This window comes from Marmota monax, unplaced genomic scaffold, assembly GCF_021218885.2.
Source record: "Marmota monax isolate L192 unplaced genomic scaffold, Marmota_monax_Labrador192_F-V1.1 WCK01_AAM20220418_F8-fsc00145, whole genome shotgun sequence".
Taxonomy (NCBI): Eukaryota; Metazoa; Chordata; class Mammalia; order Rodentia; family Sciuridae; genus Marmota; species Marmota monax.
Genome location: NW_026695201.1, coordinates 627,414 through 654,070, shown reverse-complemented (window position 1 = coordinate 654,070; position 26,657 = coordinate 627,414). Strand labels below are relative to the sequence as shown.

General features: G+C 52.8%; 1 protein-coding gene and 1 long non-coding RNA gene across 3 annotated transcripts in view; one reads left to right on the top strand and one right to left on the bottom strand.

The window, feature by feature from the left end:
* The window catches only part of Kirrel1 (kirre like nephrin family adhesion molecule 1), a 101,719-nt gene that overhangs the window by 61,129 nt on the left and 13,933 nt on the right, over positions 1 to 26,657 (bottom strand). The window lies entirely within an intron of this gene.
* Positions 18,425 to 22,593, top strand: LOC124082525 (uncharacterized). The gene is made up of 2 exons (XR_006848413.2): positions 18,425 to 18,613; positions 22,216 to 22,593. It is a non-coding gene; the product is annotated as an uncharacterized LOC124082525 (long non-coding RNA).

Genomic DNA, 26,657 nt, shown 5'->3' with positions numbered 1-26,657 from the left:
CCGGGTTCAATCCCCAGTGACCCAGTAACACACACACACACACACACACACACCACTCACAGTTGATGAACAGCTTAGAATTCACAAACTACTTTCATGTCCGTTTTATTTTTCGAACCACAAAAACTCAGCCCTACGAAATTAAGTTTCAGAGAAGTTTAGTGATTTCCTTATGGTGGCACAGCTGGTGAGAGTTTATAAACTTGGACTCACGTCTGACTACTTGCTATAGTTTGGATCTGAAATGTCCCCCAAAGGACATATGTTGGAGGCTTGGTCCCTAGCTCCAGGCACTATTGAGAGGTGGTAGAACCTTTGAGAGGTAGGATCTAGTGGAAGGAAGTTAGGTTGCTGGGGACCTGTCCTATAAAGGGATACTGGAACCCGAGCCCTTTCTCTTTCTCTTTTTGTTTCCCAGCCATGAGGATGGAAGAATGGCTTCCTCATCCATGAGCTCCCTTCATTAGCTCCTCCATGATGCACTGCCCCACCACAGGCCCAAAAGCAATGAGGTCCACCCTACAGAGACTGGAATCTCCAAAACTGTTAACTAAAAATTACCTTTCCTCTTTTTAAAGTTCATTATCTCAGGTATTTTGTAACAGTGATAGGAAACCAACACCCCTGACACACATTCTCTTTTCCCTTAACTGTACTGCAAAGTAGAAGTCCAGATAATGGTAACAGAGAGTGGACAGCAACTCCCTTCAATTTGGGACATTTGTCTTAGGATCCTAGTAGAGCTGGGGTTTGGGGAATATAAAGAAAGCCAAGTACTTGGATATAAAGTAGAATAGAAACTGGGAAAAGGAAATCTGTGGGAAGGAGGCTCGGGAGGCTGAGGCAGGAGGATCACAAGTTCAAAGCCAGCCTCAGCAACTTAGTGAGACCCTAAGCAACTCATGGAGACCCTGTCTCTGAATATTAAAAAGGGCTGGGGATGTGGCTTGGTAGTTAAGCACTGTGGGGTTCAATCCCTGATACCAAAAAATAAAAATAAAGAAAATTAAAAGCTTCGTCTTGTAACTCTAGTGTTAGTTCCATTGTCCGTAGTCAAGAGGGAAGGTGGTGGCCACGGGTGGTTGTGATCCTTCCTGTTCTGATAAGGCTCAAGGAGGTGGAGGGGTGCTCTCAAAGGGAAAGGGGATACCCCATCCTAGCTGCAGATGATCTATGAAGACTGGGGACAATCCGTCAGAGGGACTTTGGGACAGGTGAGTTCTTACTCCTAGGACGGCCTGCCTGGACTTGCAGGACAGCCTACGGGGCACATTTCCTTCCAAACGTGCCGGGGGTGGGAGTGGGGCTTTAGATGGACCTGCTTTCTACCCTCTGCATTCTTTTCCTAAGGAACATAATTCTAAAACTCTCAATTCAATTCCCTTGTGGTTCCTACTGCTAGTCTCAGAGAAAAGGGGACGGGCCCCCACTCCCTTACAGACCATTTACATCAAATGCAACTTTTATTGGAGCACCTTCCATGTGCCAGGTGCTGAGGCTTAGGGGAAAGTCAGCCCCACCCTCAGGGAGCCCCCACACAACCAGCCCCTGGCACCCCAACTCACCCTCCTGCTCTCAGGCTGCTGCTTCCTGCTTCAAGCACAAGTTCATCCCCTCCCCACCCAGCACCTGGCCCCGCAGCGGTGGCCTCCCCCCAGCATAAGGTTCCTGCCTTGACTTCTCCGCTCAGCTCTGCTCTCCCCAGACCCAGTCCCCAGTTACCATCACATACCAAGTGCCTAATCTTAATCTCGCCCAATTTTGTTCTCTTTTGAATGTTTGATCTTTTCTTTTCGGGTGCTGGGGACGGAACCCAGGGGCATTCTGCCACCGCGCCATATTCCCAGTCCTTTTTTGTTTTTTATTTTGATGCAGGGTCTTCGCGGGCCCTAAACCTGTGACCCTTGTACCTCAGCTTCCCGCGTCACTAGGATGACAGGCGTGCACCACTGCCCCCAGTTTAAATGTTTTCAAAAGACTTTTCAGCCTGTGAACTGGGTGCACTGGGGTATGCCTATCATCCCAGCCACTGGGGAGGCTGAGGTAGGAGGATCGATCGCCAAGTTCAAGACCAGCCTGGGCCATTTAGTGAGACCCTGTCTGACAATCAAAACAAACAAAACAAAAAATAGGACCGGGGATGTAGCTCAGTGGTAGAGGACCCGTGGATTCACTCCCCAGTGCCTCCCCCAAAAAAGGTTCAAGGCCTCGTCTGCAATAAAAGGTGAGGAGTGACAGAGAGACATGGATCTGCAGGTCTTCTGTCTCCACAGAATCTCTTCCAAGCACACCCGGCCCCCAGGCCTAAAGGGCAGACTCAAAACGCATCCCTGGAGTCGGGTCAGTCTCAGACACACAACGGGAGTCGGGGTGCCCGCACCGCCCGTTCAGCAAAGGGAGAAAGGAAGAAGCCCCAGCAGAAGAGACAGGAGGATAAAGGTGTCTGCCGTCACCGAAGCGACACTGGAGCGGAGGAGACCTTCCTACCTATTATTCCATATTAGGGAAGACATCCCGCCATTTGTTCCCCATTACAGCCTTCAATTCCCTTCCCGTTCAGGGGACCTGAAGCGCAGAGCCGGCTTGTTGATTGGTCGGGATTTAATTCATTTGTGTAATATCCCTGTTCAGAGCGATGTCTAATTAACACTTTTGTTGGGGGGAATAAAACCTCCCATAACCATTAATGAACGGGGGAGGGGAAGGAAGCCTTCCCAGGCAGCTGCCTCGCTTCCACGGGGCTGCAGGCTGGCTCCATCTTAGAGATGTCTTAATGAGACGCGTCTTAATAATGGGATTATTGCTCACTTTGGACTGGGATAAGCAGATGGAGTTTGAGATTTGATGAGGGTACATGATTCAGCATTCACACCTAGGATGAGGACTCTGGTTCGGGATGCCCGATCCACAGGACGGGTGCAGCCAGGGGTGGTTGAGTGGCGCACACCTGTAACATCAGGGACTCAGGAGGCTTTAGGCAGGAGGATCGAAAGTTTGAGGCCAACTTCAGCAACTTAGTAAGACCCTGTCTCAAAATATAAAAGTAAAGTGGACTGGGAATGTAGCTCTGTGTTAGACAGCCCTTAAGTTTGACCCCCAGGACCACAACGCACGCACACACACACACACACACACACACGGTGGTGCGTGACTATACAGACTCTCTCAACCACACAAAGGCACTCCAAGGTGGATGAAATGTGAGAACAAGCCTACTTTTTTTCTGGATTCTTCACCTCCTCCAGGCCTTACAGGGTGAAGTAACACCACAGATTTGTTTATAATTTCACAGTTTGCAAAACTACTTTATAGATGTCAGTTCATCACTCTTTCGGGACGGACTACACCAACCCCATGTAATAAACACAGAAAGTCATGCTCAGAGACACTGAAGGACTCGTGTAAGGTCACAAAGCAAAGACAGACTGTGGCTGAGAGTGGAAATCAGAACTTTTGGCTCAGGACCCTGAGCTTCTTGGGGAGCAGAACTGGCTTGCAGGTCACTGGGCATGTGCTACTGCTCCCCAGAGAAGCCCCATCAGTTAAAACTCCATTCAGGATGTAAAGAAGGCCCTGGGATGGTTTGGCTTCTTGGGCTTCTACTGGTTGAAGAATCATCTCAAATTACATGCAAGCTGAGTGCGGAGGTGCAGGCCTGTGATCCCAGTGTCTCGGCAGCTAAGACAGTAGGATTCCAAGTTCAAAGCCGGCCTCAGCAATTTAGTGAAGCTCTAAGCAACTCAGTGAGACCCTGTTTCAAAATAAAAAGTAAAAAGGGCTGGGGATGTGGCTCAGTGGTTAAGCACCCCTGGGTTCAATCCCCAGCACCAAATAGATAGATAGACAGACAGACAGACAGACAGATAAAAATTATATGCAAGAGTGTGGACGGCATCTGCATGTGAGGGATAAGGAACCGGGCAATTTGTAACTTTCATAGGATTCTCAAGAGCCTATGGCCCCACAGACTTGGGGCTGGTCTTTAGCCATAGCTTCTAGTGTGCAATGTAGAATCCAAAAAGCTGGGGTCCCAATAAGAGGACTTGGGTTCTAATCTCACCGTGTTCATCTGGGTGACCTCAGGTCAATGGTTCACCCTCTCTGGGTTTCAATTTCCATACCTAAAAAATGAGGATCATAAACTCTACCTTGCCCAGCACACAGGGATTTTATAAGGACCAAAATAAATACATAAAGGGAAAAGAAATGGTGGCTAGAAGAAAATGATGAGGAAGAATTATTTTCACTGTTTACCCTTTTTGCATTTTTTGAATTTTGTATCATGTGCCTTGCCTCCGAAAAATATGAAATTAAAAATCTAACAAAGAACGCACGAAGCCATCATGTGGTAGAATGCTTTGCACACGCAATCTCACTTATTTCTCCAAACAGCCCTGCAAGGTAGAGATAATTTTCCCAATTGCATATGAGGCAACTGAGGCTCAGCAAGCCCTGATAAGTCATCCAGTGTCAGGAAGGTGACTCAATCTTAGCAGGTCGAGGATTAAAATTCATATCGCTCTGATTTCAGAGTTGCGACTTGGTGCTTTCTCTCCCTCCTATATTACAGGTGCTCATTCTATCTCATAAAAGCTCAGTGTTAAGAGATAAACTTGATGAATATTGGAGGAGAATAAATTTCACTCTATTACTACAGGAGGGCTAGAATTCTCCCAATCATTATCTAAATATAGGACTCCCATAACCACTTGCCTTACAACCAACTTAATTGTGCACCGGCTGCCTGAAGAAAAAGTATTTAAAAAGAAGTACACGTGCACACACACAGAGAGAGAGGGAGAGAGAGAAAAAGAGAGAGAGAAAAACTTTTGTCGTAGCAATAAGGAGAGAGAATTCGAAACGGCCACTGAAAATGTACTTCCATGATCCGGCGCTGCAGAGATCCACCCAGGCAACTTGGCAAGAGTTACTCATTCTGTCCCATCTCTAAAATGCACGTACCCTGGCCTTGCACAGTCTTGTAAATACTTTGCTGTCGATTCACATCATTGTTTTCGTTCTGCGGGCCACACGTCCTGCACAGGCTTATCCATGTCAGTGCCTCTGGCTTGGACAGCAGCCCCAGAAGGCAGGGGCTGGGCCTTACGCCTCTCCTCCTACTGTACCCACACGGAGCCAGACACAATTATGTGCTTAATAAAGGTTGGATCAGATGACCACAAAGATAAAGGTAATTTATTCCAACTTAAAAAGAAAGGAGGCCTCAGGGTAGAGTAATCTTCAGCAGACGGCGCTGGGCAGTGGAACTAATGCCCAGAGAAAGGTCAGGGTCTGCATCCCACCTCTACCTAGTTCTAATCGATTGACGGCAAGAAAACTTGCCTCTCTCAGTTTGTCCACCTATCAAGTGGAGATGATATCCACTTCATGGGACTCTAGTAAAAATTAAATAAAGGAACAATGAAATCCTGCAAATGGAAAAATGCTATGTTCAGTTACTTAGTCTAAAAAGGAAAAAAAAAATAGAGGTTGGGGTGTAGCCCAGTAGTAGAGCACTTGCCCGGTACATGAAACACCCTGAATTCCATCCCCAGCCCCAAAATGAAATAAATAAACAAACAACAACCAGAACAGACTCCTAGGATACTGTGCTGTCCCAGGGTTTACACCAGGAAGATGTCTCCTGGGCCTCCCATGCCCGGTGACAGAAACTGTCATGCTCCCTTATGTCAAGCCTCTGTGCCTTGCATAAGACCTGAGACATCATTAGCAAACGGGATGAACACTCCAGAGACCCTTGCAAAAGCTGATACAATTAAAAGTCAGATTTGTGCCCAGCTTCGTGGCACACACTAAAAATCCCAGCTACTCGGGAGGCTGAGGCAAGAGGATCACAAGTTGGAGGCCAGCCTCAGCAACTTAGTGAAACCGCAACTCAAAAAATAAAAAGGGCTGAGTCTGGAGCTCGATGGCAGAGCACTCCTGGGTTCAACATCCAGGAATGAGAGGGAAAACAAATTAGATTTGTATCCAGCATTGGAACCAACTAAAGAGGAAAATTAAATAAAGAGGAAAGCTATATCTCAGATTCTTCCTGAATTTCATTGAAGTTGCATTGGCCTATGTCTAGCTATTCTGGATGGGACCCACCACACAGCTACAGCCACACAATCCTTAGCATTAGGGAGGCTTTAAGTAATAGACCGACTAGTGTAAATTACCACGCAAGGGTACCCCGAGGACCCAGGCATCAGCAGACCTGGGCAGGCAGACAAGACTGATCAACTCATGCCCACAGGAGCTCTGTGGCTGGTTTTGCAGAGGAAGGTCAAGGGTTGGTGGTGAAAAGAGATAGGGCAGGCTACCTGGAATGTTCCAAACTTGGAGGCAGAAGGGAGCAGGTCCCACGAGAGACTCGGCAGAAACAGCGTTAGTAGAACCCACGTGGGGAACAGTGCCTGTCCTTTCTGTAGTCTCTGGATGATCACGCGTCCCCTGGGGCGGCCCCCGTCCTACCCGTAGGACTGAGTTCTATATAATAAGTGCTATTATTTCTTCCTGAAGGTCAAGTCTTCTCCAGACACCCTAATAGGAAGTGATTTGTCCTTGCTGTGAGGTTTCTGGCTGTGCTACTCGCGTGGCAATTCAGCATCTACCGACTTGATAGGAGAAGACACAAACATATTGAGGACCTACTGTGCACCCAGGGCTTTCAGCTCCTCTAATTCTCCCCACACCTGGGCACTCCGTTACATCATCCCCATGTCTGTTGGAGGGTGGGGTGAGGATCACGGTCTCCAGGCCAGTCTGTGTGACTCCAACCACAGCTGTCCCCGCACATCTGCGCCATGAGACTTTATAAACAAGTGATTTAGCTTTGAACTGTAGATTTCCCTTCTGTAAAGTGGGGAGAATAATTACTTATCTCCCAGGATCGCTGTGAAGGTCAAATGCATTAATATCACTTAGAAAGATGCCTGAACAAGTGGGCACAGCGGGCCATGCCTGGAATTCCAGCTACTCCGGAGGCTGAGGCAGGAGGATCCCAAGTTCCAGGCCAGCTTGGGCAACTTAGTGAGAGCCTGTCTCAAAATAAAAAAAGAGAAAGGGTGGGGATGTGGCTCAGTGGTCAAGTGCTCCTGCGTTTAATCCCCCGTAGTGGAAGAAAAAAGAAAGTAAAAAGATGCCCTCCACACGGTCAGTACGTGAACTAGGCTCAGAAACTCGCCCAGGACCTGTAAGTGATTACATCCTAGTACATGGCCTAGGTGCTCTTTCCACTTTCTCGCAGCGTCTCCTCCTCTGGTTTTTCTCGAAGGATCTCGTGCCCCATCTCTCACCAGCTCCTATAAACCCGTCATCTTCCCTCTACCTCTGTGTAGAGCGAATTGCTCAGGGAGTCCAAACAGGCAAATCCAGAGAGAAGGTAGGTCTAGACCACTCCTGGTCACCCAGAGGACAGGGGTGGGGAGGAGGGTGGACAGACCTGAGCCTGAAGCGCTCCCTGCCCCCCGATGGCCTTCTGGGCCTCCGAGATGTGGAAGTGAAGCGTCAGGAGCAGACCCTGGACGCGGGCAAAGGCCCCATCGTGGGGTGGCTGGAGGAAGGCCCTGCCTGAAGCTCTTCCTCCCTGTCCCCGCCTCCCATGGTCTCGGCTTCCTTATGATCTACCCGGGAGGAAAGCGGTGCCAAAGCACCAGGCAACATAGGTGCCCTCCTCCACCGCCACCCTGGTGCTGTTGAGTGGGCGGCCGGGGAGGGGCGTGGGGGTGCAGGGCAGGGCCCCCCTGCTGTCCTGCCACATCAGCACCCCCCCTGCCCCTGCCCGGCCGGCCCTGCTCCCAGCCCACTCCCCCGCGCTGCTCTGCCTGGTGAGGGCATTTCTCGGGCCCTCCTGACCTCCTCCTGCCCGGGAGGATGGAGGCATCATTAGCAGCCGCTGCTCCTGGGGAGCGGGAGAGCAGAGAGGCTCATTAAACCGGCCATGCGTGCCCCCTCCTCGGCGTCTCCTTCATCTCCCCCGCGCGCCTCACCCTCCTGGCCCCACAGCTCCAGTCCCGCGCGCCTCACCCTCCTGGCCCCACAGCTCCAGTCCCGCGCGCATCACCCTCCTGGCCCCACAGCTCCAGTCCCGCGCGCATCACCCTCCTGGCCCCACAGCTCCAGTCCCGCGCGCTTCACCCTCCTGGCCCCACAGCTCCAGTCCCGCGCGCATCACCCTCCTGGCCCCACAGCTCCAGTCCCGCGCGCATCACCCTCCTGGCCCCACAGCTCCAGTCCCGCGCGCATCACCCTCCCTCCTCCCCTCCTCTTTCCGGCCACCTTTCAGGGCTCCGTGACCTTCTCCCGCGGCATCCCCATCTCCACCTCCTTCTTCTGCTCCATTTACTTCTGCTTCCTTGTGAGCTTCTCTTTCCCTCTCCTCACTGTCTCCCCATTCCCACCTGTATCCCCTTCCTAACCTGCTCTCTGCCACCCCCAAACCAGTCCTCGGGTCCATCTGGTGGGATGAGAAAATGGGGGAGAGGGACAGATGACAGTTCAGGGGTTAAGGCCAAGGAGAGGCCCCCTCCACGGAGGAGAGGAGGCAGGAGCACAGGCTTCAGGGAGGCTCATCTGGGTCATCCTGGCCACACCTGGGCCCCCCAACAGCTGCTGCTGAGGACTGAAGGGAGCACCTCTTTTTTGGGTCTGGTTTCCGCAGTTTAGGGCAAAAAGTTTCAACTCAACTTGGTTTGGCCACACCGCCGCCCCCTCTCCTTCTAAAAATGCAGCCTGTGGTGAGCTGACTAGTTCTGAGGTCAGGACAGGCCCAGCGGGGCCGGAGGGAGGGGGACTTGCCGTAGGGAGGGCACCCAGATGGCCTGTTGCCAGTTCTCCTCTGAAAACTTTTGCTGCCCAGTAGGCAGTCTGCAACCAGGGCCACCCTGCAGGGCCACCATTCTAACACGGCTGCTCACAATGCCAGTCCCAACCCCTATCTCCCTCCCTTCCTCCCTCACTTCCTATCTCCATTGTCCTAAGATAATATTAGACAGCAGGATGTCTTTCCAACAAAATAACTTTTTTTTTTTCCCCAGTACTGAGAATTGAACCCAGGAGTGTCCTACCACTAGGCTACACCCCTAGCAACACCCCATTGTATTTTGGTACAGGGTCTCATTAAATTGCCCAGACTGGCCTCAACCTTGCAATCTTCCTGCCTCAGCCTCCCGAGTGGCTGGGATTATAGGTGTGCACCACGGGCCTAGCTCCAGCCCCCAAAACTGTTTCCTTCCCACTTTCTATAATTGCACCTCTTGGCTGGGTGTGTGGTGCACGCCTGTAATTTGAACTATTGCAAGTTTGAGGCCCAACTGGGCATTTGGCAAGAGCCAGTCTCAAAATAAAAATAATAAGAACAGGGCATGTGGCTCAGAGGCAGAGTGTCCCTGGGTTCAATCTCCAGTATCACAAAATAAAATCAAAAATGTGTAACTGTACTTCTTCCAGGAAGCATTCCTGGGTTGACCCCACCTTAAATCCAGAAGAGATCTAGGAAACTATTTAATCGCATGTCAATTTAGAATCAGGGCCTGGGCATGGCAGTGCATGCACATAATCCCAGTGATTTGGGAGGCCAAGGCAGGAGAATCCCAAATTCAAGACCAGCTTGGGAAAATTGATGTATCAAAATTAAAAAGTAGCTGCGCACGGTGTCGCACGCCTGTCATCCCAGCAGCTCAGGAGGCTGAGACAGGAGGATCGTGAGTCCAAAGCCAGCCTCAGCAATGGTGAGGCGCTAAGCAACTCAATGAGACCCTGTCTCTAAATAAAATACAAAATAGGACTGGGGATATGGCTCAGTGGTCGAGTGGCACTGAGTTCAATCCCCAGTACCTCCCCCCCAAAATTAAAAAGTGAATAAATAAATAAGGAGAGAGGGGGGGGGGAAGAGAGAGAGAGAGTTATTAAAATGAGGGCACTGAAGCCAGTGGGTGTGTGGTTTTCCCAGGGCATATGGTACATTAATGGCAAAGCTAAGAGTAAACATCAAGTCTTCTAATTCCTCTTCTTGTTTTCTCTCCATTGTAGCAACCTGTCTGCTCCCCAGAGAATTGATGGTCAAGGGAAGATCTGGGGGTCAGGGATGTCTACTACTATCATGTTTCCTGTTCTCTGCGTCAAAGTGCCTCTCTCTGCAGCCAGTCTCTGCTATACTTGAGACCAGTGTTGTTGATCTTAAATGGAAACTTGCTTAGATGTGAGCCCTTGCAGGGCTGGCAACCTCAGCACCTAACAGTGCCTGGCTCTCTAGGAACACTTGGCCAACTGAAGCTAACTGAAATGAAGACATGCTGCTGACCACCTAGGACTATAGAGTCTTCCCCCCAGCAGAGGCGGAGGAAGAGTCTTTGTAGACAAGGATGACACAGCCTGGCCCAGGAGATCGCCAGGACACAATTTGCACTTTTTGCTCTTTCCAAGACCCAGGGGAACGGCACCACTTTCTAGACCAGGAACCTTGCATTTGGGTGGCCCACGTGTCCTGGCTGCAGGCCATGCAGAAGGGAGGGCAGGGGCTACACAGGCTCCCAGAAGGAACTTAAGAAGACACCTGTGGGCCCTAACATCCTCTAGGGTGGTCGCTGTGAGCTCCTTCCTGCTCCTCCTGGACCCAATCCAAGATCTCCTGTCACATGCACCCACTGAGCACACACAGATGAGTTCCCCAGAAAGAAACAGACCAGAAGCAGGCTGGGGCCCCTGGCAGGTGGGCAGAAGGTCTGCAGATGTCCTCACACTAACCAGTCAAAGGAACTGTGGAAGGCACTAGAGCAGCCTGGTCAAGCGACACTTGCCTGAACACTTGGGTCCTCTCTCCCTCCTCTCCAGTTAAGTCACTGTGCGATTCTTCTGCAGGCTGTGTGTGGGGGGGTGTCTAATCTTAGGGCCTGGGATGTGGACGGCTGGAAAAGATTTGGAGCAATCCCTGACTTTATACCCTAGGAGGGCGACACGCGCATAGTAGGGATCCTGGGATGTGACACGCGTATAGTATGGATCCTGAGATGTGTCCCTCTACCCAGTGGAGCCCCTTGGGCACTAGATACAAAGAAAGCAGGGAAACGGAGGTCAAAGTCCACGGGTGGTACTTAGCTACAGCAGGGCCCTGGTCAAGCAGGAGGATCGCAAGTTCAAGGGCGGCCTGGGTAATTTAGGAAGAACCTATCTCCAAAGAAAATCGGCTGGGGCTATAGCTCAATGGTAGAGCACCCCTGGGTTCAGTTCCTAGAAGAAAGAAAAGAGGGGGTGAGGGAGGGAGAGAGAAGACAGCGGCTGGCCCTGGAATGGAATGGAGCATTACAATGGGAATCCTGAACCAGGGCTTGGGGCCAGGGTGCCTGCATCCCTTCTCGGGACTAGATCACCTGTACGGTCCCTCCCATATCTGCCCCCAACAGCACACAGTAGTCGTTCAGCACAGGTCAAAGCTTGTAAGGATGTCTTCTGAAACCCCCCTCCTCCAGATACCTAAAATGCTCTCCACCCCCTGGCACACCCCTGGCCTCCTCAGGATGATAATGACCCTTCAGACTCCCCCCAGCATCCTGCCTTCCTCAGTTCCGTGTGCCCAGACTTTGGAGTGGAGAGCCTCTCAAATCCCATCACGTTGATGTACGTCTTGAGAACCTGCCTACTAAGAATCCAGGTGCGTAAGGCTGTAACAGCTACCCACTGAGCCCCCGAGCCTCACCAACCCCAAAGGTGCCCCCACACACCTGGAGGACTCTTCCTGCCCCTGCAACCCGAGCCCGGCCCCTCCTTCAGAGCCAGGCTGCAGTCAGTGTCTTTAAGGAAGTCTGGCCAAACCAGCGCCATCCAGGCCACACCTGGCCACACCCGGGGCTATTTCCTTCTCTCCAGTATTTAAGGCCCCAGGCTACATCATATTTATCTGAGGTTGTTTATGGAGATCCTGGTAACAACAGGAACAATTTGCCTCTGGGACTTACAAGTGAACAGAAAAGGAAAGTCCCCTGCAAAGAGCCCGTAAAAGAAGCAGGTGTGAACCGCGAAGAGAGATGGGGGAAAGAATGGATCGATCACCTTTGGGCACAGTGGCGCACACCTGTAATCCCAGGGACTCAGGAGACTGAGGCAAGAGGATCCCAAGTTCAAGGCCAGCCTGGGCAGCTTAGACCCAGTCTCAAAATGAAAAAATAAAAAGGACTGGGGGTGTGGCTCAGTCATAGAGCACCCTGGGGCTCCAATCACCAGTATCAAGAGAAAAAAGTCCCTAATCTACAGATGACTCGCCCACTGAGTCTGGGGCATTGGGGTGGGGGGAGAGTTTAGTTTTCTCCAGGAAAGGGAGGAGGAGAAGGGTTGAAAACATTTTTATAATGTATCTTATTATAGAAGCTATTATAACCTACGGTAACTTATTATAGGCAGCAAATAGTTTCACTCAAAAATCATGTATATGCACATTTCTTTCCAACCTCAATTACAGACTTACACAAAAAGCTAGAGCTAAAAAGAGCCTTTGGCTAGCCCAACCTCCTCATGTTGGGAGTTACTAAAGCCCAGCAAGGTTAAGCAACTTGTTCAAAGTCACACAGCTCATTAGCAGCAGAGTCAGGAAGGAAACTAAGATAAGGGTAATGGCTCAGACAGGACACTTTCCACAACATTACAATACTTCCACCAGGGGATCCAATCACACCCAACAAAGAGTCACATTGGTGACAGCCTGCCTGATTCTGCATTAAAAAAAAAAAAATAGAGAAACTGCATCCTAATGCAGTGAAAAACCTCTCTTGTTCAGGGATCCACCTTGTTTTGTCCCCAGGTCCTGTGGATTGAACCCAGGGGTGCTCTTCCACAGACTTACACCCTCAGCCCTTTTTATTTTATTTTGAGACAGGGCCTCACTAAGTTGCCCAGGCCGGCCTTGAACTTGTGATCCTCCTGCCTCAGCCTCTGAGTAGCTGGAATTTCCAGGGATGCGCCACTATGGGACTATGGGACTATGGGATCCAGCATTCCTGATGGAATTTTTGAGGTTTGGGTGGAGAGCCTTCCTAGACACCATCCCCCAAAGGCCACTTTAAGGTTGCAATCTATGCAGATCCCAGGACACTTAGCAACTGAGAAGAAAGGATGTCAGAGGGCACGGGCCACTGCTTCTTCCTCCTCAGACCTATAAATCCAACTGTCCTTTTGGGGGGGGGGCATCCCCGTCATCAATGACAGGGAAAAGAATCACACCTCGGTTAACCACACCACTGAGGAAAAGCGGTGGTGTGGATAATGCAAAAGTCATTTCTTTTTGGCATCGGAAAGCATGATAATGAATTTTTAGCAGCACCTAATTATGTTCTGCGGAAGATAATATTAAAAAAGTGTTTGCATTCTCTAAGCACGTATTAAGTGATAGTGTGAAGAACTGGGTTGGAATAGGAACCAGACTTCGAATTAAACCTCATTATGGGGACCCACCAAGTGGATAATCCACCCTCAAAGCACTCAGATATTCACTCAACAGGCTTTGGGGTGTGTGTGTGTGTGTGTGTGTGTGCATGCGTCTGCTTACCGCATGGCTGTCACCCTCCTGTGCACTAAGAAAAGAGGTCAGAGGGAATTTACAAACAAGAAGTCATATTCCCTGACCTAAGGAGGGTTGGTCTCCTGCAGGAGATGGCAGTAAACAAGTCCCTGTGATTAAAATGGAATCTGCTGTCCAAGGAAGAGCATTTGCTCTGGAAGCCCAAAGGAAAAAACAGGTCATTTTTGGAAGGAGGGAGAATGAGAAGACTGCCTTCTGATGGCTTGTGAGGTGCACCTGGAAGGCAGATCCAAATGGAGTTCTGTACCATCCAGGGAACAGGGAGGTGGCGTGACCTGGTGTCACAGGAGGAGAAAGACCTGATTGGTTTTCCCCTTAGAGCAAATGCAAATGCGGGTCAACCCCAGCACCCCTTCCCCTGAGCTCCAGGCTCCTGGCGTGGTCTCCCTCCATCCCAACAAGACAGATCTCGCCTAAGTTCTCCAGGAGCCAGTTCGTCTCCACTGGTTATTTCTGAGAGCTAAAAACATTCACCCTGGGGGAAAAAAAAATTCCTGTCCCTGTCCACAACAGAGTGTGTTTTGAATCTCTAACTGGATTCCAGGCTCATTTCTCTGGGACCCCAGAACCCGGAGCTCTCTCTCCACCCGAGCCCTGTGGTGTTTGGGGCCTCTCTCTTAGGGGACAGCCCCTGCAGACCCTTCTGAGTCGGCTGCTGTTTGAAAACTGAAGGGGGAAGAAGATGGAGAGGAGGCCGCTCTCCCGGCCGCGGGGCCTTTTCCCCTGGCTCTGCGCTGGCTCTGCGGTTGACGCTCAGCAATGATCCCAGGAGCCTGGAATTTGAGGAATTTCCTGCCCCTGCTGAAAGACCTAGCAATTAGGCCTGCAGTTTCCACCCCGGGCCTCCCTCCACCCAAGTTCAGTGGCCCCAGGGAAAAGCAGCGTCCAGAGCTCTGCCTGGGCACATCTGCGGCCTGACCGTCCATCACAACGGTCCCCTACACAGTCACCCCCACTGCCACCCCCCATCACCCCCTTCCAACCACCCAAAGTCTCTGCCAAATGCCCCACAGCCTTCCTCGGCCCGCCTGAGTGTAGAAACGATAACACAGCACAGAGTTCACTCCCTCCTGATTCCACCTGGTCCTTCTAGAATCTTCCAGGGATAATTCGATGCTTTTTGGGTTTGCTTCCTCTCCTCCAACACCGCAGGAGCCAAGCCTGGGTCCTTGTTCCTCCATCTTTTTGCCCCTCTCCTCCCTTCCCCTGGGCCCACACGTCCTGACTTCTTGGATTCACGCCTTTGCTCAGCGTCTGCTCCAGGCCCAGACACGGTGGGCCTTGCTCTCGGGCAGTGTGCCTGACCTGGGGACTTCTAGAAAGCAGGGTGGAGGCTCTGTGCCTCGGTTTCAAGCCAGAGATATGGGGACAGGAATGAGGAGGATGCTCCCAAGTCGTCTAAATGAATCTTATGTAACTTTGCAGCAGCAATAACAGAGGCGAATTTCTCCTCCTCATCATGTGTTGTTCAGGCTCATATTCAAGTTGGGTCCTATTCTCTCTTGACGCGTCAATCGCCGTCACATCAACACCAGGTGCCGGGGGCAAAACTCAACCGAGGATTGAAAACACTTGCCACAAATCGTTCTCCACCGGAAAGTCCCAGCAGCACCCGAGGAAGGGGTGCCGTCCCCTTTAACCTTCCCCTCAGGACTGCAGCCCTCCCTGAACCCCAAGTCCTGTGTCCCTCCCTGAACCCCAAGTCCTGTGTCTACATCTTCAGTCTAGTGCCTTTGGGGGGCAGTACTGGGGACTGGACCTAGGGGGCGCTCACCGCCGAGCCACATTCCCAGCCCTTACTGTCTTGAGACAGGCTCTCGCCAGGTTGCTGAGGCTGGCCTCAAATTTGTTACCCTCCGGCCTCAGCCTCCGAGTTGCTGGAATCACAGGTGTGCACCACCGCCCAAGGTGGGCTGGCCCATTCTCAACCCCTTCGACAGTGCCACCGCCTCCCTTGGTTTTCACTCTTCCTCTACTCAAGAGTCAAGTCTGAATTTTGGCTGCCCAACGTCCCAGAGCAGCTGACTGGGTAGAACCTGGCCCCACATCTCCCCTCTCTGCCCACGTCACCTACCCTTCACCTACCCTCTCGTGCTCATGGGCCGGCTCACTCACTTCCAGGGGGTCCAGGACAGGGGCCAGGAAGCCTCCCACCTGCCCACAGGTCTCCCCCAGGGCCTCACCTCCACTCCTCTCCCCTCTCAGCGCCCAGGCTGGAAAGTGGGGCAGCACATGGCCCGGCCTCCAGGCCTGTCCCCCACCCCCAAACAGGGGCCTCCAGTCCTGTCTCCCACCCCCAAACAAGGGCCTCCAGGCCTGTCCCCCACCCCCAAACAGGGGCCTCCAGTTCTGTCTCCCACCCCCAAACAGGGGCCTCCAGGCCTGTCCCCCACCCCCAAACAGGGGCCTCCAGTCCTGTCCCCCACCCCCAAACAGGGGCCTTCAGGCCTGTCCCCCCCCAAACCCTCTGGGCCATAGGGCAGTCTCCTGCTCCCCGGCCTCCCCCCCCCTTCCTCTGGGCCGTTCTCCCAGCCTCCGTTCTCCCAGCCTCCGAAGAACAAGACTCCTCCATTAAGAAGGAAATCAAAGCTCCCCCACTGCTTCAGTGGGAAGTTCACTACCTGAGATCCCCCTGGCTCTCAAGACCGTGGCCTTCTGAGGTTGGGGGGTGCCGTCCCTCACCACCACCCCCCCGCCACGGTCCCTTCAAACAAAGCTTTTCTCTCGGGTTTTGACCCTGATGAAGATTTTTAACTGGAATCCCTTCTTCTTCGTCGTCGTCTTCTTTTTTTTCCTTTCTCCCTTTACTCTGTAATTCTGAAAGATCTTTTGTCTTCTCAGTAAAAAAAAAAAAAAGAGAGATCGGGAGGGTATCTCCCCCTCCTTGTAAGTAATTGAGAAAGAGGTTTTCTGTTGTTTGTTTGGAGAGAAAGAAAGAAAGAAAATCAGTGCAGAACTATATTCTTTCTTAAAAATTCTTTCTTATATCGACATAAAGGAGAAGGGGTGTGTTGGCTCACTCCTGTAATTCTAGCAACTTGGGAGGCTGAGGTGGGAGGATCACAAGTTTGAGGCCAGCCTCAGCAACTTAGCAAGGCCCTGAGTAACTTACGGAGACCCTGACTCAAAAACACAAAACGTAAAGGGCTGGGGATGTGGCTCAGTGGTAAAGCACCCCTGGGTTCAGTCCCAGGTACCAAAAATGATGAATCAGAAATCAAGGAGAGAAGTCTTGAACATGTGAATGGAGAATGGCGGCCCGAGAGGGAGGGTTAAAAGGGTAACAGAGAAACTGAGGAAGGGCTGCAAAGGCCTCCACAGAAGGAGCAGGAAGGGTGAGGAGAGATGCCCCCTTCCTGGGCCGCACTGAGCAGCTTCTCCAACTGGGAAGTGAGAAATGACCTCGGATCCCCCCACACACACAGGAAGAAGACCTTCAAGGGTCCTGCACATCATAGCACCTAAAAGGGCCAAGCATACAGTAAGCACTCAAACCATGTGGGGTTAAACAAAACAGGGCTGTTGTGGCAATTATCTCTTTTTTTTTTCCTTTTCCCCCAGGACCAAAAGAAAGGCCCAGTGGAAACCAACAGGGAAAGAAATAAAGAATTCAGGGCTGGCCTCACCTGGCTAGGGCAGGGTGACCAACAGAGAGGTCCCCCGTGTCAGCCCCTCTGGTCAGCCAACCCCTCTGTCTTCCCTAGACCTCGGCCTCTCCCTCATCTGGCGAGGCAAGACCCATCCATCGAAACGCTGTCAGCTCTCAATTATTCAAACACAGGATCCTCACTTTGGAGATTATCCATGGAAAAATCTTAATCCCGGGCAGGCTGGGTCCCTTTGCCACCCAGGATGTCTCGGTTGTCAGTCTTGGTGGGAGCAGGGAATTAGAAACTCATTTAAGTAGCAGTCCGAGTCAACTCTAATAAGCAAGGCAAATCTGATTATTATCATCATCATTATCACCAGGATGCATTCCAAAGTTTGATGGAGAAAATAAAAAAACAGAAGGTTAAAAAAAATCAGAGACTGGGTGTTATCCCCGAGGAAGCTCCCCCTCCTCCTGGGTCAACTGGGTGTTAACTATATTTACCGACGGCCTTTAATCTGGACAGCTCTCTACAGCCTCTGGTGCATCTTTACGGTGCCTCTAAAGGAAGATTAGAGACAATTTGTGATATTTGTTTCCTTAAAATAGTAGCTGACTTTCTCACTGCTGTCTTACGATTTTTCCAGTTTCATGTAGTTTAGCTCACTTAATGAGTTTACTGACTTCATCAAAGATTTGAGGCCACACACCTCTGTACACCTTTGGTCGGTTATAGAAAATATCGATAAAGCCGGGCACAGTGGCACAGGCCTAGAATTAATCCCAGCTCCTCGGGAGGCTGAGGCAGGAGGATTGCAAGTTCAAGTTCAGCCTGAGCAACTCGGCAAGACCCTGTCTCAAAATAAAACAAAAAGAGCCGGGATGTAGCTCAGAGGTAAGGTGCCCCTGAATTCAGTCCCCAGGACTGCAAATACTAGTCATAAGTAAATATGATACAATATAAATTAAGACTAGATGCTGGATGGGTTTGGTGGTGTTTAGGGGAGCAAATACAGACAGGAGAAATGAATGGAGGTGGGGGAAACCTAACCCAGGAAACACGCGCCACAGGATCTCCCATGCCTCTTCAGAGGCCAATGGCAAGGTCCAGTCCCGAGCTTCCAGGCACCCAATGCAAAAAAGGAAAAATGCAAAATCCGTGACATAATTTATTGTGTCTATAAAACAAAAACCACCCGATGACTTAGGAAAAGTACTGCCCCGGAACTTTCACCCACAGATCCTCATAAAAGGACACTAGGATGTGTTGAACCATATCCTGGATGACATCCCTGCCATAAATACTCCAAGGGTTTTCACAGGACTGCTCTTTAGAACATTCCTCACTCGGGGCAGGCTGGTGGCACTAGGCCAGATGCTCAGCTCAGGAAAAGCCGTTCCTGAGGGGGCCCAAACCGTCGGACTGTCTGGCTTGGTCCAGGGATAAAACTGTGAGTTCCTACAGGAACGGACTGGAGGTGGGCTGTGGCCGTGGGTGGGAGAGCGAGGACATAAAACAGGACTCTTCCGACTTAGCTCTTTCAGCCCCCAGCTCAGAGCTGCCTCCTGAGATTAGAGGAAGGAGAGGACATCACGGCCCTCTCGGATAGTCACAATTTCTGGGGAGGCATCTGAAGACAGGGGGAGGGAGAACCCAGAGGATTATTCCACGAGGGAGATGGGGCAAGGGGCCACGGGCTACTGTGCTGTCTGGGCTGGGTGAGGGGCCCTGGGAGACTCGGCTAAGAAGGAAGAAAGCTCTGTCTGCTGGATTGAGGGGAAGGAAGGGAGGGAGGGAGGGAGGGAAAAGAAAAGAAATAGAAATAGAAATAGAAATACTGCCGATACACCTAGCCCCATAAATATCAGCTCAGCTTTTGGCATCTTGAGGTCTGGAAAAATCCCGAGAAGAGTCACAGAAAAGCCAGTGGCAAGAGACAATGAAGGCCTGGCCAGCGGGCACTCTCCTGGGGGAACACCCCAGGCACCCCCACAACCCAGCGGCTGGAGGGCCCAGTCCACACAGGCTGGACCCAGAGGCCGGCCTCACCTGGAACAATCCAGGAAGGAAGCAAGCTCACAACCCAAGCATCAGGTACTCGGGGTGTCCAGAAACGCCCCCGTTTATCTGACCAAAGACCTCTTCATCCTACAAAGACCCTATTTTACCCCCCAAGGGAGGGAGAGAGCCCGGTGCCGTGGCATCAACCTGCTAATCCCAGCAATTGGGGAGGCTGAGGCAGGAGGATCGTAAGTGAGAGGCCAGCCTGGGCAACGTGGCAAGACGCGGTCTCAAAATAAAAAAAAAAAAAGAAAAAGGGCTGGGGGTGTGTAGCTCAGTGTAGCGTGCCCCTGGGGGAGAGCCCCAGTACCAAAAAAAAAAGAAAACTAGGGGCCAGGAGAGAAAGCTTGTCCAGCCTTGTCTGACTGAGGTGCCGGGGCTGCAGGGAAATCCCCAGGAGAGGAGAGACAATGGGGTGCAGGGCTGGTGTTCCCCGGCTGCTTCTCTGAAATCCTCTTCAGGAGCCCGGGGAAGGAGTGGAGGGTGGAGGAGGAGAGGGCGAGCAGCCATCTCGGGCGGGCATCTCGGGGTCGTCCCCTGACAATGGCCAGGAGGAGGGAACCTGCAGCCTGTTACTTAATTATCTCTGAATGGTTTTTGTTCCTGGCTTTAAACATTTACCCCTATTGGGTGTGCACGGCTTCACAAGCTCTCTATCTCCTTTTCTTTGCCGTCGCCATGGCAACGACTCCAGGCCTACAAGGGCTCTCTGATTTTAAATAAAAGTTGAGGTTTCTCCCCCCCCGCCCCCACCCCCACCTTTCCCTCTCTTTCTAGGGGATGAGGTTTCTCTCTTCCCTCCACCTTCCCCTCTGCCCTCGGCTCCCCCGCCCCCGCCCAGCGCCCAGGGGCTCCTTATCATCATCACCTCCTTCTCTCATTACCTCCTTCCACCTGCCTCCTCTCCAACCCTCTCCCATCTCTGGACTTGCAAGCCCTAATCCCCTGGTTGCCAGGACGGCAAGAGAAGGGGTGCTGAGGAGGGAGGGGGTGCTGAGGAGGGAGGGGGTGCTGAGGAGGGAGGGGGTGCTGAGGAGGGAGGGGATGCTGAGGAGGGAGGGGGGTGCTGAGGAGGGAGGGGGTGCTGAGGAGGGAGGGGGGTGCTGAGGAGGGAGGGGGTGCTGAGGAGGGAGGGGGTTGCTGAGGAGGGAGGGGGGCAGAGGTGGACAGATCAGGGCCTCTCTGGAAAGGGCGTCACCCTATATGCTGTGGGGATCACCCCCTTCCTCCAGCAGTTAGTGGGCAAGCAGGTTCCTTCGGTTACCACCCTGAGGCCCCAGGAACTGTTCCCGCCCCCCCCCCCCACACACACACACACACTAGGGCTTGACCCCAAGGGCTGAGCCCCAGCCCCAGCCCCCTTTCTAGTCTTTATTTCGAGGCCGGGTCTCACGGGGTGGCTGAGGCTGCCCTCCAACTTGCCATCCCCCTGCCTCGGCGCGTCACGAGGATTACAGAAATGGGCCTCTGGGTCCTGTCCTGTCACGGAGGACATCAGGATCTGTGCCATGGGGGGCGAGGGGTGGGGGAGGCAGCAGTAGATTTCCAGAGAGTAGGGAAGGAGGTTGGCTGGGGAGGAGGAGGCCAAGGGGGAGCCTCCAGTTCCAACCCGGCTCTAGGCCAGTGACTCACTCACCCTAAGGTCCTCCTGGGTTTTGTCTCTTAACAGGGAGGGGTTGGATTAAATCTGTGAGTTTCCAACTCTTTTCAGGTGCCCCGGCCCTCCCAGGAGGTGGCTGGCCGCTATGGCAGGGCTGGGGGGTGGCCGGCGAGAGCAGCAGCCAGCACCTGGCCCCTCCAGGACTCCCGCGGAGTCCCTGACCACAACCCCAGGTGTTCCTTGGGGAGGTCAGGGCCTCCACTCACCCTCCCTGGTGGGTTACCCAGGTGACTTGGCCACCTCCTGTCTCCCTGGCCCAGACTCACTCACCTAAGTTAGGCATGGCTCATATGGAAACCTCATCACTTCCAAAATGAGCTCGCAGACTGAATATTTCCGCAACAATATAAACCTCTCATTTATATATTTTATTTTTTGAGGCACCAGGAATCAGACTCAGGGGCCCTCTACCACTGAGCCACATCCCAAGTCCTTTTTATTTATTTATTTATTCATTTATTTTTGAGACAGGGTTTCACTAAGTTGCCCAAATCGGCCTTGAATTTGGGATCCTCCTGTCTCAGCCTCCTGAGCAGCTGGGATTCCAGGTGTGCATCATGCCACCTGGCTGGAGGGTTGTTTATTGTCACACCTGGAATGGGAGGGGCTTCTGGTTTTCAGTGGGTGGAGGTCCAGGATGCGACTACCCAGCCCAGGGGGGGAAACAGACCCTACCAGAGGGTTAGTTGTACCCACCTAAAGCAAGTCATTCCCACATTGTTTGTTCACAGATTAGTATTCTATACTCAATCACTTATTTAACCCATTTCCTGAGTGCTGATACCAGGCACTGGGGAGGAGATGCAAGACCAAGACACAGAAGGGGGCCCTACCCCCAAGGACTTCACTTTACCTTATATTCTCAACTCCCGATGGCAGGGGCCAGGATATCACACAACAGGATTCATGAATTCCGTGTTATAGTTAGGAAAAGAGGCTTGCACAAGATCAAAGTCAGGACTAAGAAGACCGAATCTGAACCCAGGTCTCCTAACTACAAATCCAGGGCTCTTTTCATTACTCTACACCATAAAATATTTGAGCTGGGTATTGGGGTGCAGGCCTATAATCCCAGAGGCTGGGGAGGCTGAGGCAGGAGGATCACAAGTTTGAGGCCGGCCTCAACAATTTAGGGCTAGGGGTGCAGCTCAGCGGTACGGCACCACTGGGTTCAGTCCCCAGTACCATAAAATAAGTTTTTTAATTTTAAAAGAAGTAGTTAGGATTCAATGAAACCGTAGGAGCTAATAAATGCCACCTACTGCGGACATCTCAGACACCGTGCCAAGGGTTCTACAGATTATTTTATGCAATCTTTTCCACCACTCCAGGTAGATGGCACTGTTCTTCTGCAAGGAGGTGAAATGACTGACACAAAAGTCCCCCGGACTGGAGGAAGCAGCTCCTGGATTCGCACAGAGTAGTCTGAACTCCAGACCTTGCCCTTTTACCCAGAAGCTGAAGAGCACATCACCCTGGGCCTCTGGCATCACCAGCATCCTCCAGCGAGCTCCCTTTTCTACAGCCAAACAGAGGGAGGCCCTGAAAGAGCCCAAGACTCCTCTAGGAAGCAACAGTCCAAGAAGAGGTGAAATCAACCCTACCATCAACCTAAGATCCTCATCTAAGATCCCCAGATCAGCCCGGGGGAAGCTGGAGGAGCGAGGTGGAAGATTCTCTATGAAATAAACAAAAACAAAAACGACAAAGGTCAGGCGTGGTGGTGCACGCCTGGAATCCCAGTGGCCTGGGAGGCTGAGGCAGGAGGACTACAAGATGGAGGCCAGCCTCAGCAATTTAGCCAGACACTGTCTCGATATTTAAAAAATAAAATAAAAAAAGGGGCTGGGGATGCGGCTTAGTGGTTGAGCACCCCTGGGTTCAATCCTTAAAACAAAAACAAAAACAAGAAAAACCACAAAGGCCCCAAGAATCAAAATTTTAAAAAAGTAGAGGGTGGAGGAGTGTGGAGTGGGACAAAGAGCTGGTGGTGGAGAATGAGAACAGGGTTGCCTGCAGAGGAAATCAGACCAATAGCGACCTTGCTGTTGGGGGAGGTTCCCAAGTGTGGCTTCGCTGACTTCTGCTCCCTGGACCCCGCTTCCCTCTGATCTGGCCACCCAAGCTAACGAAATTCCCCGCCTCCCTAGGTCCTGGGGAAGTGCCTGAACACACCCCACTGCCCCCCACCCCATTTCTAGCCACCAGTGTCAGGGGCTGTCGCTGACAGAGGGACAAGGAGACCCCGACATCCCCAGGCCTCAGGGACATGGCTGCACGCCCCCAGGGCAGTCCCTGAGGGGACCCCGAGGTGGCCTCCAGAACACACCTCCCCTCCATCTCCAGGCTCCGCTGAGCTCCCTGCACTTTAAAGGCCTCCGCTTCACTAATGAGGAAAAGAGGCCTCGTCTGCCGGGCCCAGCCCACAGGGAGGGGGCCCAGGCGCCCTCTGAAAGAGGCCGGTATTTGTTGTTTGTTGGTGGTGTTTTTTTTGTTTTGAACAAAACATAATCCGGGGCCTTGGGGAACTTGCAATCTGGCTGGCAAATGCAAAGGTCACTGCTTTCCAACCAAGGGCAAGCCGAGCCTGTGAAAGGAGACCCAAGGAGGGGTGCGGGGAAGGGCTCTCCCCAGCCCCAGGGGGTGCAGGGGGTCTGGGCAGAGAAGGGGCGAAGGAGGGCTTTGGACTTCTCAGTCAGACTCAGGTTCCCGGGAGCCGGGTCCAGGAGATGGCCCTGGTTTTCATTTGGTCCCTTCCCCCAGCCCACAGCGCTGCTCGGCCTCCGAGATGATTAAAACCAAAAGAATTTTAAATGTCTGGAATTCGCTTTCCACCACGGATGCCTTTTGGTGTTTTTTCTCTCTCCCCTCCCTGGTAATTTCTCCTCCTGGGAGAGCGTTCCCTCCTCTCTTCCGGCCCAGTTTGCCGGGAGACGATTCCCAGTCCACACCAGTTAACTTTGTTTTGATTTAGGGGAGGAGAGAGGGGGTTGGGTGTCTCACAAAGAGGAGGAGGAGGAGGAGGAGGAGGAGGAGGGAGGGTGGAGAGGCCTTGATCTTACTGGCTAAAGTTCCCAGAAAAAAGAAAAAAAAAAGAGAAGAAATAGCTTTCAGGGGGGAAAAAAAAATCTGCCAAATGTTTATGTTCCCACAAGACTCTGCAAAACCTTTTCAGAGACCAAAGCTAAAGTTCAGGGCGAAGCCAGAACATGTTTCTTCAGGGAGAAAATCTTATCAGCACGCACACACGCCAGCACCCACACCCTTGGTCAGGTCCCCACCTTCCCCCTGGGCAGGCTGGGCCATCCGCAGGACAGTGGGGGTGCAGGGGTGGGGTGTGGGGTACAGGGCTCCAGCTCACCTATCCCAAGTCCAGGCCAGATCTGAACATGGAGGAAATCCCTGGCTTCCACTGCGATTCCTGAGCAAACGCGGCTCCTCCCGGGACACCCCTGCTCTGGCCCTCGGAAACCAGGACCTGCAGCCATCGCTCACAAAATTCATCAGAGAGGTCCGGGGCCCCATTTGGGAAGAGCCAGTCCTTCTGGGGAACCCTCACAGGATGGCAAGCAGTCAGAGAACTGCAGCCAGAAGGTAGCTAGGAGACTGACCTTCTCATTGTATGCTAAGAAGACAGGCCCAGGTCACTGAGGAAGGCCACTCCATTAGGGGCACAAATGGTGCTAGAGCCGTATCTAGATGGGCAAGAGCACGTCCTTTCTTATTTTGAATCTGGGTCTTGCTAAACCTCCCAGGCTGGTCTCTTTTCCATCTCCATCCTCAACCTACTTGCAACTGGAATTACAAGTCCCCACCTCTTCCTTTAGGACTCACAGAGGCCCAGGCCACAGAGACCTGCTGAGACACAGAAATGAGGAACAGACACAGAAAACACACACACACACACACACACACACACACACACACACACACACACGGGAGGTTTGGATTCCAGTCCAGCTCTGTGTCTAACTCGCTGGATACACTGCCATCCTGGGCCTCTCTGATCCTTCATCTGGACCCGTGGTCTCTCTGGGTTGGAAGCCCAAGGAAGGTCCTGCGGCAGAGGCAGAGGCAGAGCCGTGGGCGCTCAGGTCCAGGGGTGAGGGCCCAGCAGGAAGGGCATCGTCTCCCTCCCTTTCCCCCTATTTCCGGTCCTGTGCTCTGACCCTGTGGAGCCGGGGCCCTCCAGGGTTGAGAACTCCACCTTTCCATGGGGCCTGGGTAGGACACGCCTGGAGTCCCGGCTTGCTTAGGAGTCTCACCCACCGGCTGCCAGGACCGCAAGTCGGAGGCCAGCCTGGGAGATCCAGGGAGGCCCCTGTTTTAAAATAAAAGATAAAAGGGGCTGAGGTGTGGCTCGGGGGCAAAGCACTCCTGACTGAATCCCCACTTCCAAAATGGAAAAAAAGAAAAAGAAGAACAGGACCTTTTCCAGTCAATCCACAAGCCTGGGTCCAATTTGGTGTGGTTTGGACCAATCCCTCTCCCTGAGCAGCAGCAGCAGCAGCGCTTCCCCATCTCGAAAATGGGAATGATGGGCACATTGGGGAGCCCCTGGCACAGCCTCCACCTGGGAAAGGGAGGCCTAAGTGCCTGGCCTCCCCCATCCTCTGAATTATCAGTGAACATCCTGGTTCTCTTCCAGGCTTCAGGCCCCAGATGTGTGTTCTGCTCTCCCCAAAGCAGAAAAGTTCCCCTGAACGGCCTCTCCCACTTCTGTGCGCCCCACTTCCCGGCACAGGGGCGCACCAACTCCCCTGGGGACCCCCTCCAGCTCCTCCTGCGCTGTGTGACCTGGGCTGCTCCTGCAGTACCCCAGGGCAGGCCGGGGGAGCCAGAGGCACACACCGCTCTGGGGATGAAGACTGGGCTCCAGTGGCGGGCCCTGCAGGGCGGGCCCAGGGTCCTGGTTCCCGCGGCCTCACCCCCTGGCTGCCGGCACCCCCCCCCGTCCCCCCAGCAGGGCTCTGCCCACCCTCCCCTGGTCTCCCTCTCCCCCCCCACCCCCTCTGCTGCTGGCTGGGAGCAGGAGGTTATGAAAATGAGCCGCATGCCCAGGAGACTGTAATTATCTGCTAAGTGTGAAAGCCAGAGTGATTAATTAAGAGATAATAAAAAGAGAAGGAGGGAGAGGGGGGGGGTCTCTCGGCTTTGCTTTGATGATAGAACCTGAGGTGAGCCAAGCAATTAGGGGAATCTTTATCGAGAGTTAGCTATAATCCACAAATTATCAGGCACCAAATGCTCCAGGAGCAGGGTGCATCTCACTCCCGCCGAGTGACAGACAGACGGACAGACAGGGAAGGACAGCAGGAGGAAGGGGGCCTGGGGAGCCTCCGGCTGGGGGGCGGGGAGAGCCGGGGCAAGGGGGCCTCAGGCTCTGCTGAGGGAGGCCAGCCACCGAGTGGGCTGCGCAGATTGTCCCCGTGCCGGCCACAGGCTGAGCTCCCAGGACCCCGGGCCATGGCTGTCCTATCCTCCTACCCTTGATAAAGGGGACACTACCCCTGAACACGTGCCGGCGGCCCCACAGGCTGGCGCTACCCTGCAAACACACAGCCTGTCACTGTGTCCACTCTGCGCTCCTCTCTGTGGGGACCACGGACCCGTCTTCTTGGAGGACCTCGTTCCACCCTGTCCTCAAGGGGACAGACCTCACGGGGTGCAGGGCTGCCTTGTGCATGTGGGAGCCTGTCACAAGGCTGGTGTGACTGCTGCAGGGGCCGCACTTGGCAAGGTGACCCCAGGGCTCCACATCTTTTCCTGGCCT